This window comes from Populus alba, chromosome 10 (genome assembly GCF_005239225.2).
Source record: "Populus alba chromosome 10, ASM523922v2, whole genome shotgun sequence".
Taxonomy (NCBI): Eukaryota; Viridiplantae; Streptophyta; class Magnoliopsida; order Malpighiales; family Salicaceae; genus Populus; species Populus alba.
The window spans coordinates 1,885,815-1,895,225 of record NC_133293.1 but is presented as its reverse complement, the minus strand read 5'-3'; the positions used below and the strand labels follow the sequence as shown (position 1 = coordinate 1,895,225).

The 9,411-nt window shown below is 33.1% G+C and overlaps 1 non-coding gene across 1 annotated transcript; it reads right to left on the bottom strand.

Annotated features, from left to right (window-relative positions):
• Positions 1–8,234: 8,234 nt before the first annotated feature.
• Positions 8,235–8,361, bottom strand: LOC118037008 (U6atac minor spliceosomal RNA). Its single transcript, XR_004685489.1, has one exon. It is a non-coding gene; the product is annotated as a U6atac minor spliceosomal RNA (small nuclear RNA).
• Positions 8,362–9,411: the final 1,050 nt, after the last annotated feature.

The following is a 9,411-nucleotide window of genomic DNA, read 5'->3' as shown; positions in this document are numbered from 1 at the left end:
TTTTTTTACCTAACTTTCCCAATCTCAGGTGTTCTTCTATCGTGTAGATTTCATCTTGCTTGCCCAGAACTCAAGAACACAAGTAACAAATTTTTTTTATCAATACTTTGAATAATGGTTTTAGGCTATTCATTCAATAAAATAAGGGTTTATGAACTGTAATCAGTGCAAATCTATTTATGAACACAAGTTTCTCTCCCCCGTTTGCACAGAAATACATCATCAGGCATAAATATAGGGCATAACTAAATTAGCAACCCCCACCCACCGCAATACCAAAAACATAATAAAGAAAAAATGCCACATGGTTAACAAAAAAATTTAACCTAACATTATTCTCACTTGGTGCTTCATTCTGTATTTAGAACGTTAACCATGTGGGATAGTGCTGCCGTGAAGTCATTAATTATCTATACAAAGACTAATAAGTTTGGTCCATGCAATACTTGTAGTAAAACTTTCTTCATTAGGTTTCAACATGGAACTCATGACATTCACTTTGAATTGAAAGATGCGACCCTTTTAAAACCCGAAACTCTTAGGAAGTTGCAAAGTATATTATAGACAACATAGGAGTGAGGAAAAGAAACTGATATATTGATAGTGTAGGTACACGATATATTAAAGCATTCTAATGTATTAGAACAGTGTGAAGTATGAGAGGCAAGGCAAGGCAAGGTCCATGACTTTCATGTGTAATTGCCTGTGGAGCCAATGGTATGGTAAGTAGTCCCCACAGGCCACACCACACCGACTATTTTTTATTATATCTTGTTTGTTTATTTGCTCTGTTTACGTTTCTGAAGAGGAGAGAGTGTTAACAGAAAATTTTATCCTAAGATTATTCTCACTTGGTGCTTCATTGTGTATTTAGAACGTGGCAATTTTGTTAGGATGAAATTTTTTGTTAACCATGTGGCATTTTTTCTTTATTATGTTTTTGGTAGTGCGGTGGGTGGGGGTTGCTAATTTAGTTATGCCCTATATTTATGCTTGATGATGTATTTATGTGCAAACGGGGGGGGGGGGGCTTGTGTTCATAAATAGATTTGCACTGACTACAGTTCATAAACCCTTATTTTATTGAATGAATAGCCTAAAACCATTATTCAAAGTATCAATCAAAAAAAATTTGTTACCTGTGTTCTTTAGTTCTGGACGAGCAAGATGAAATCTACACGACAGAAGAACACCTGAGATTGGAAAAGTTAGGTAAAAACTTTTAAGTGTAAGTTTAATTGCAACAAAGAAACAAATAAATCCTAAAATTAATTACCTAAATTATTGAAGAAAAGAATGCAAAACCCAGCCCATATACAAAGAGTGGGGGTAAATCAGGATGTTTGATGGTGATAATGATGGGTGTAGTGGGATGTTGCCATGGGTCTGTGTTTTTGGTGGTTTACGAAGAAAGATTAAATCTGTTAGAGATGTTGGAGACGAATGAGAAAAAGATGAAGAGAAATGTTAGGGACAAAGGAAAATCAAATCGATGAAGAGAGAGTGCTAAGTTAATTGTTTTTCTACTGTTATGGATGTTATCAGGGGACGAAGGGGATGAAGAGATTCACTACAAGTTAATTGGCATTTTATGGGTTGTTTGTTTATTTGCTTTGTTTACGTTTCTGAAGGGGAGAAACTATAAGTTTAGGATTGCTAATTAACGGTTGAGATTGTCAAAGCTAAATACCTCATCAACGGTTTGTATAATTTTAGTTTTAGATTAAGATTTAAATATTTATTTTTTCAATCAGCAACAGATAGTCCGTTGCAAATTTTATGTTGTCTTTAGCAATGGATTTTTCGTTGCTAAAGCCTATTGCTAATATTAAAAAATAATAAATATGCAATTCATTGCAAATCCGTTATTGAATTTTGCAACAGAATTATCCGTTGCTAAAATCAGACGCTAATAGTCCCCTTTTTTAGTAGTGAGTCAGAAGAGGTGATTTTAACTTTATCATTGAAAAGATCGATAGGAGACTAGCAAATTTGAAGGGGAAGTTGTTACATAAAGCAAGGAGAAGTACTCTTGCTAAGTCAGTGATTAATGCATTCCCTATTTATCATGTGCAAAATTATTGGCTACCTCAATCAACTTGCAATGGCATCGATAAGGTGGTTGGAAATTTTATCTAGAGGAATAAGGACACGAGGTGAGGTATTCATTTAGTGAAATAGGAGAAGATTGTAAGAACTATAGACAAATGTAAGGGTAAGCATTTTTTGGTTTGGTCCTGTTTTTATCTAAAAAATAAACAAATTAATTTTTTTTAAAAAAATAAAAAACAAAACCATTTCAAACCAACCACTTTTAGTTTGGTTCAATTAATTGAAGGGAAACAAAAAAAAAAACCGGTTTCATCTTGGCCAGGCATATCGAGCAAGTTTGCTGAAATTGAAATAAAGAAGCCAGAAAGGACAAATGTCAGATGAAAATTTAGAAAAAATAATTCTCACAACATCCATGACAATAGTCACAGCATGCTATAGCAAACCAGCAACCTCGTAAATAAATTTGGAAAATGAAAATATAATAGATCTACATAAATCAGAAGAAAAGTTACTAGTTGCATTGAGCAATCTGATAAGTCTCAATATTGGTATAACAACATTGACTTAGTAAAAGTTGTTGTATCACAGGACCAGTTAAGGATAATGAAGGACTAATTTGGAAGCATGTTAAGATGAATCTCCTAGAACTCGTGCATTTAACAGTGAGTGGTTGTATATGTCAGTTTGATTTAAAGAAACTGCAAATTAGAAACTACTTCTTACATCTAGTACTCAAGACAACAGACTCTTAACATGACAAAATGAAGAAAAAACAATTTAGAAAAGAGAATAGGCAACATCAAATTTCTCATCCAACTTGGAGATGTAAAGAACTGGAAAGAGCAACTGCTAGCTTTGATTTAGAGACAGAAAGATGAAGAGATTGAACGAGAGGGAGTAGTTGGGGGGGGGGGCTGGATTTGCTAGGGTTAGAAGAACTAAAAAGTAGATGGGCCTGGAAAGCTATTTATAGTACCATCGATTTTTTATTTCTATTTGAACTAGTTTAATTTTTTCCAGTTTATTCGGTTTCAACCTTTTAAAATAAAAAATGGATTGAATTGAATTCTTTTTTAATTTTTCTAATCAATTTATTTGTTTTTTTTTCACGATTTGGTTTTTTTGATTTTTTTTTCCAGTTATCTCGGTTTAATCAGTTTTTTGATTTTTTTGCTTACCCCTAGACAGATGGATATGAGATGAAGCTTGATTGCTCTCACATAGCCATAGATCATTGTATTATATTTATAGATATACATTGTGATTGTAAGTTAGTAAAGTACAAAACAAACTCATTCTAAAAAGATGGTACAATATTAGGAGACTTAGACAAATTGCTAACAGAATGGATATTAGAATCTATTACTGCTGTATATCCTCCATGATTTTCTCCTAAAGTATCTGATGATCTAATATCCCTCTTCAAATTGATGGGGTGTAAACAAACTATTAATTTGTGCTTCAGAACTTGAAATCATTGAGCAGACTATCCTTTGGTAAAAATATCAACTACTTGATCAAGTGTCGAGATGTGTTGGATTTTGACATCACGGTTGCAGACTTTCTCTCTAATAAAATGGTAATCAATCTCCATATGTTTTGTTCGAGCATGGAACACTGAATTTGATGCTAAAGCAATTGCACCAATACTGTCACACCACAAAGTCGATGTAGACGCAATACCAATAACTAACTCTTTGAATAGCACGCATATCCAATATAATTCAATGGTAGTTAGAGCTATTAAATAATATTTTGCCTATGTACTAGAGGGGGACACTACATGTTGTTTCTTAGAACTCCAAGACACTAAGTTACAACCCAAGAACACTCCATAACCACTAGTAGACCTTCTATCATCAAGATTGCCTTTTTAATCCGAGTCACAATAAGTATTAATCTCAAGGAGAGAAGGGGTGTAGTACAAACCATCATTGATTGTGTCTTTCAAACAACGTAGAACCATCTTCATAGCCTGCCAATATGATGACCTTAGTTAATGCATATATTAACATAATTGGTTGATATCATATATTACATCTGGTCTTGTGATTGTGCAGTCTTGTAGGGCCCCAATAATATGTCTATAATATGTGGGATCATAAAGCAAATCACCATCAAAGCTAGAGAGCTTGGTACCTGATACAGTGGGAGAGGCAAAGGGCCTAGCTTTAGCCATTTTGGTGCGATCTAATAGATCACATATATACTTGGTCTGACATAAATCAAGACCCTGTAAACTCCTATCAGCTTTCACACCTAAAAAATAGGATAATGAACCAAGATCCTTGATATGAAAAATGCTCTACAAGCTTCAAATTAGACCATCAATCTTGAGGGATCCTGAACCTATGACCATGTCATCTACATAGATTAAGACAAAAAGTTTTACGTTGTCAGTATGTAGTATGAATAAAGAATAGTCATTTACTGATTCTTCAAACCTAAGTTCAACTAGTTGCTAAGATAAACGTTGAAATCATGCTCTTGGAGCTTGTTTGAGGCCATATAGAGATTTGTGTAGTCTGCAAACAAAATCAAGGTTTGTATCATTAATAAAGCCTTATGGTTGTTCCATAAACACTTCATCATCAAGAAATCCATGTTAGAAAGCATTGGACACATCCAACTACCAAATAAGCCAATAAAAGTGAACTGTTATGGCCAAAACCAATTTGATGGTTGTCAGTTTAATCACAAGAGAGAAAGTTTCATGAAAATCAATTCCACTCCTCTGATCATACCCTTTAGCCACAAGTCTAGCTTTGAAATGCTCAACACTACCATTGAGTTTCCTTTTCACCTTATATACCTACTTATTGTGCACAATATGTTTACCAAGTGGATATGTACATAAAGACCAAATGTCATTCTCCATCAATGCATCAAATTTTCTGCCTATTACAACACGCTATTATGAATCCAAGGCAGCCTGTGTATAGTAAGTTGGTTTAATAATTTTTTGGAATGCAGAAAAGGCTTGTAAAGGGTGTTAGATAGAATATAATAGTTTGTAGTCTGAGTACTATTAAAGTGTATTTGGATAGAAGTTGCAACAAGTTGGTCATGTTGAGTGATGGGAAAGTCTGCGAGTATAGGCAAGTTAAGTGGTCCAACTACGGTATAGTAATGTGTATAGAGGTTAGAGAAGATAGAGGACATGATATTTGGTTGGTTACAGAGTTCTCGTAGTCAGAAATATAGTCAAGATTTAAAGGTGGAGTTAAGATGTTCACGGGCAGAGGAATGAGTGTCTAATATATAAGGGACTTGACTAAGATTTTTAGGATCAGATGTAAGAGTTAAAGCTTAAGATTAAACATGTGTAGAATATGTATGAGATAATAATGAACTTAATACAACTAAAGCATGGATTATCAAAGACTTAATTGTAGTAGAATTCTAATTTAATGGTGAGTTGAATGCTGCCAATTTCTTAGCTGGGAAATTATGCTCATCAAACACCACATGTCATGAGATGTATACACAGTTGATGGATAAGTCAAGACACATGTACCCTTTATAACAATTGAAATATCCAAGAAAGAGATATTTTTTACTTTTAAATGTTAATTTGTGGTCATTATAGGGTCTTAGAAGAGGGTAACATCCACAACCAAAGACATGTAATCCATATATTGTGGTTTAGTTTTATGAAGTAAAAAACAAGGTGTTTGGTTCTTTAAGTCCTTTGTAGGAAGTTTGTTTATAAAAAACACAACAATAAGAAAGGAATCAACCTAATATTGGGGTGGTAAATCAGATTTGGCAAGTAACGTGAGTCCCATTTCCTAAATATGTCTATGTTTTTGTTCTATGATTTCATTTTGTCGAGACATATAAGGACACATTAAACGATGATGAATTCCTTAGGCTAACCAAAAAGTTTTAAACTGGTTAGAGGGAAACTCACCACCATTATCTATTTGTAATTGTTTAATAGAGGTGGAAAAGATTTTTTCTGCAATTGTTTTAAATTTAACAAAGGTTGCAAACACGTTAGATTTTTGTTGTAAAAGATATAACCATGAATAACAGGAATAATCATCAACAAATAAAACATAGTACTTACATCCACCAATTGATTTAACATGGAAAACCTATATATCGGAATATATTAAAGCAAAAAGAACTAAGGGTTAACGACTAGATTCTGAGAAAAGGAGTTGCTTAGCTTTGCCAAGTTGACAAGCTGAACAAAAATCTAAATTATTGGAATGGCTTGTGATAGAGATTTTATTTGAACGGCACAAGATATCTAAGACAACATTAGAGGGATGGCCTAGTCTGGAGTGTCAAGTTATAATGGTAGCATGAACCCCTATGTTTGCATATAGACATGCAGGGCTTTTCTAAGATGGCTTGCACCCAGCTAGCAAATATAGGCCATTTTTAACAACACCTCACAGTATAATTATGCCTGTCAAGTTCTCTAGTAGCTAATATAAACGAATAATTATTATCTAAACAAAATTGATTAACAGAAATAAGATCAGTAGCTGCTTATAGACAATGAAGAATTTTGTTTAGATGGAAACTAAAGTGACCTAATTGAAAGGATGAAGAGCCAATTTTTTGGATTTGCAAACCTAAACCATTGCTGACAGTAACAGAATCAGACTCATATAAAGGCTCATGAGTGGTGGGTTTAGATGCATTAGAGGTGACATGGATATTGACCCCACTGTTTATGTACCACACTAGATTATCATATTTGGTATTAGTATTAGTGATCATAGCTGCTAGATCCTGAGGAAGATACCTGCCCTAATAGGAATAGTCAAAATGATGAAACAATCAATAACAATATGTCCAGTTTTATCACAGATTTGACAGATGGGACGAGTGTTCTGAACTTGTGAAGTAGTAGATCTGGTATGTTATGAAGCATGAGGGTTGGATGGTTTTGGCTTCTTTATAAATGCTGGTAATTTTGATTTATGTGCAGCAAAGATAAAATGGCCATTATCTAAAGTAAGAGTAGACTGATTGATTTCTAAAAGGTTTTCAAAGCATAGAAGCTCAGTTTGAAAATCTTTAAATGTGAACTTAGTGTATTGGGATGAAAAGTTAAAAAAGGTAACAAATGGTGTATAGGAACTTTGTAGGCCAATCAGAAGAAAATTGATAGAGGTCTTAATCATCCATAGGTTTGCCAATTGTTGCTAATTGATCAACAACACTTTTGGCAGTATCAAGATGTGCAAAGTAGGTTTTTCCTCCTTAAGTCGACATTTGTAGTTGACATTTAAGGTGGAAAATGCAGGATCGTGACTGGGATGAAAAACAATTCTAGTGAGTAGTCCAGACTTGCTTGGATGTGGTCAATCCATAAATTATAAAGACCAGCCTTTCACAAATAAAGGCAAGTATCCATCCAAGAAGACATATATTCTTCTTCTAAACATCATAGGTAGGGTTTAATGAACCAATAGAAAGATTCTTGGGAGGGCAAACTTCAGTACAATCAATGAAGCCTACCATATCATGATCGTGGAGCAGATTAAAAAAACTGCATCTTTCACCCTAGATAATTATTGGAGCCATCAAGTTTGGAGGAAATCGTGGTGGAAAGGGGGATGACAAGTGCTGTAATAGTAGAAATGGTGTTGGGGTTGTTGGCCTTTGAAAAGTATGTGAAAGCTAGGGGATCGGTTAAGAAAGCATGAGCTTTTAGGTTTTTAGGCTGATACCATGTAAGAACTATAAAACATGGACAGATGAACATAAGATGAAACTTGGTTGTTCTCACTTAGCCATATATCATTGTATTAAATTTATTGTTGGTTATTGGGTTAGGCCTGGTCCGCTCATAAGAGATGGGCCTGGTTCAAGTATTTAAAGGAGTTACTAAAAAAAATAATTACTTCCTCTACCTATATATATATATATATATAGTTCTTTCTTTCTCTTCTTCCATCTTGGACTCTCTACATTAACTTGACAAGATTTGCAAAGATGTTTGTATTGTGAAATATCACTTTGGTTCTTCCAATTAAAGTGGCACTGAAGTAACTGATCTAGGGACAAGAATTGTCACGTCATAAGTTTCCTTTCAATTCTACATTAGTATAGAGTCATGGTTTTAATATATATATTTTTAACAATATTTTTGTTATTGCATAAACGTTTGTTTTACATTCTATATTGAAAAAAGATGCATTGGAACATGAATTGTTAAAATTAGGTTATAAATCCACCTATATGGTGAAGAGCCTTAACCGAATGTGTGGTAACAAGAAAGCCAAAAGGTTGTTCCCATCCATGTCAGGGGAGATGCCAACAATCTCTCCTTTCCATTAACAATTAAAATTTGTATGAAGCAAATTTTCCAACATAATATATATAAAAAAAAAAACCCAACAACACAAGAACACATCTGGATTTAGCAGATGTGTAACTGCCATTTGGCAGTTAATTAAAAAAAACACAAGAACACATTTGAATTTGGCACATGTGTAACAATAATTTGGTAGTTGAAGAAAAAAAACATGATGACATATTTGGATTTGCCATATGTGTAATTGCCATTTGGCAATTGAGAAGAAAAAAAATGATACATGCATTAATTAAATATTGATTATTATATTTATGTGCTTTTTGATATTTTGTTGTAGTGGATAGGCAACCATAAATTGATCATTTATTGTGTTACACCATTAATCATATTCGCAAAATTCAAGAGCATATTGATTATATATATCATTGGATGAGTAGACTGGTTATGAGTGGTTTACGAATTTTACATGGAACATCAAATGTTAATCGTTCTTAATTCTATGCCTGAGGAATGGATATCAATGCGACTATTGTTGAAATATAGAGTAGAATCCCTAGAATTCAATAATCTCGTTGATAAAATGTTGCTTAAGAGGGAACGTCAATATACGGAAAATGGTATACGACACACTATAAGAAGCGCATGTTGTTTGGATGTTGCAACTCAATTCATTCCATAGTTTGAACAGAATGAACTTAGAGGACATAACTTTGATGAAGTAGATGACGTAATTGGAGACCCTAATTACGTACCTGGAATATAAAATAATTGTGAAATTTAATATTTTTTATTTTTTATTTCAATATTTTTTTTTGTTAAGATAATTGATTGTTTATTTTGAACTATATATTTTATGTAATTTAAGTTTTAATTATATTATATGCATGAATATGAAAATATTTGAAATTTGATCAATGGGAGTTTTTAGTTGAAACTAATAACTATAATTTTGAACTCATTTAAATTTTCAACAATAATTAGAACATACAAATGGAAAATTGATTAAATGTTTAACATTCTTTTTCATTTCTATTATATGTGTTAGATTATTATTTGTTTAATATAGAATGGAGTGG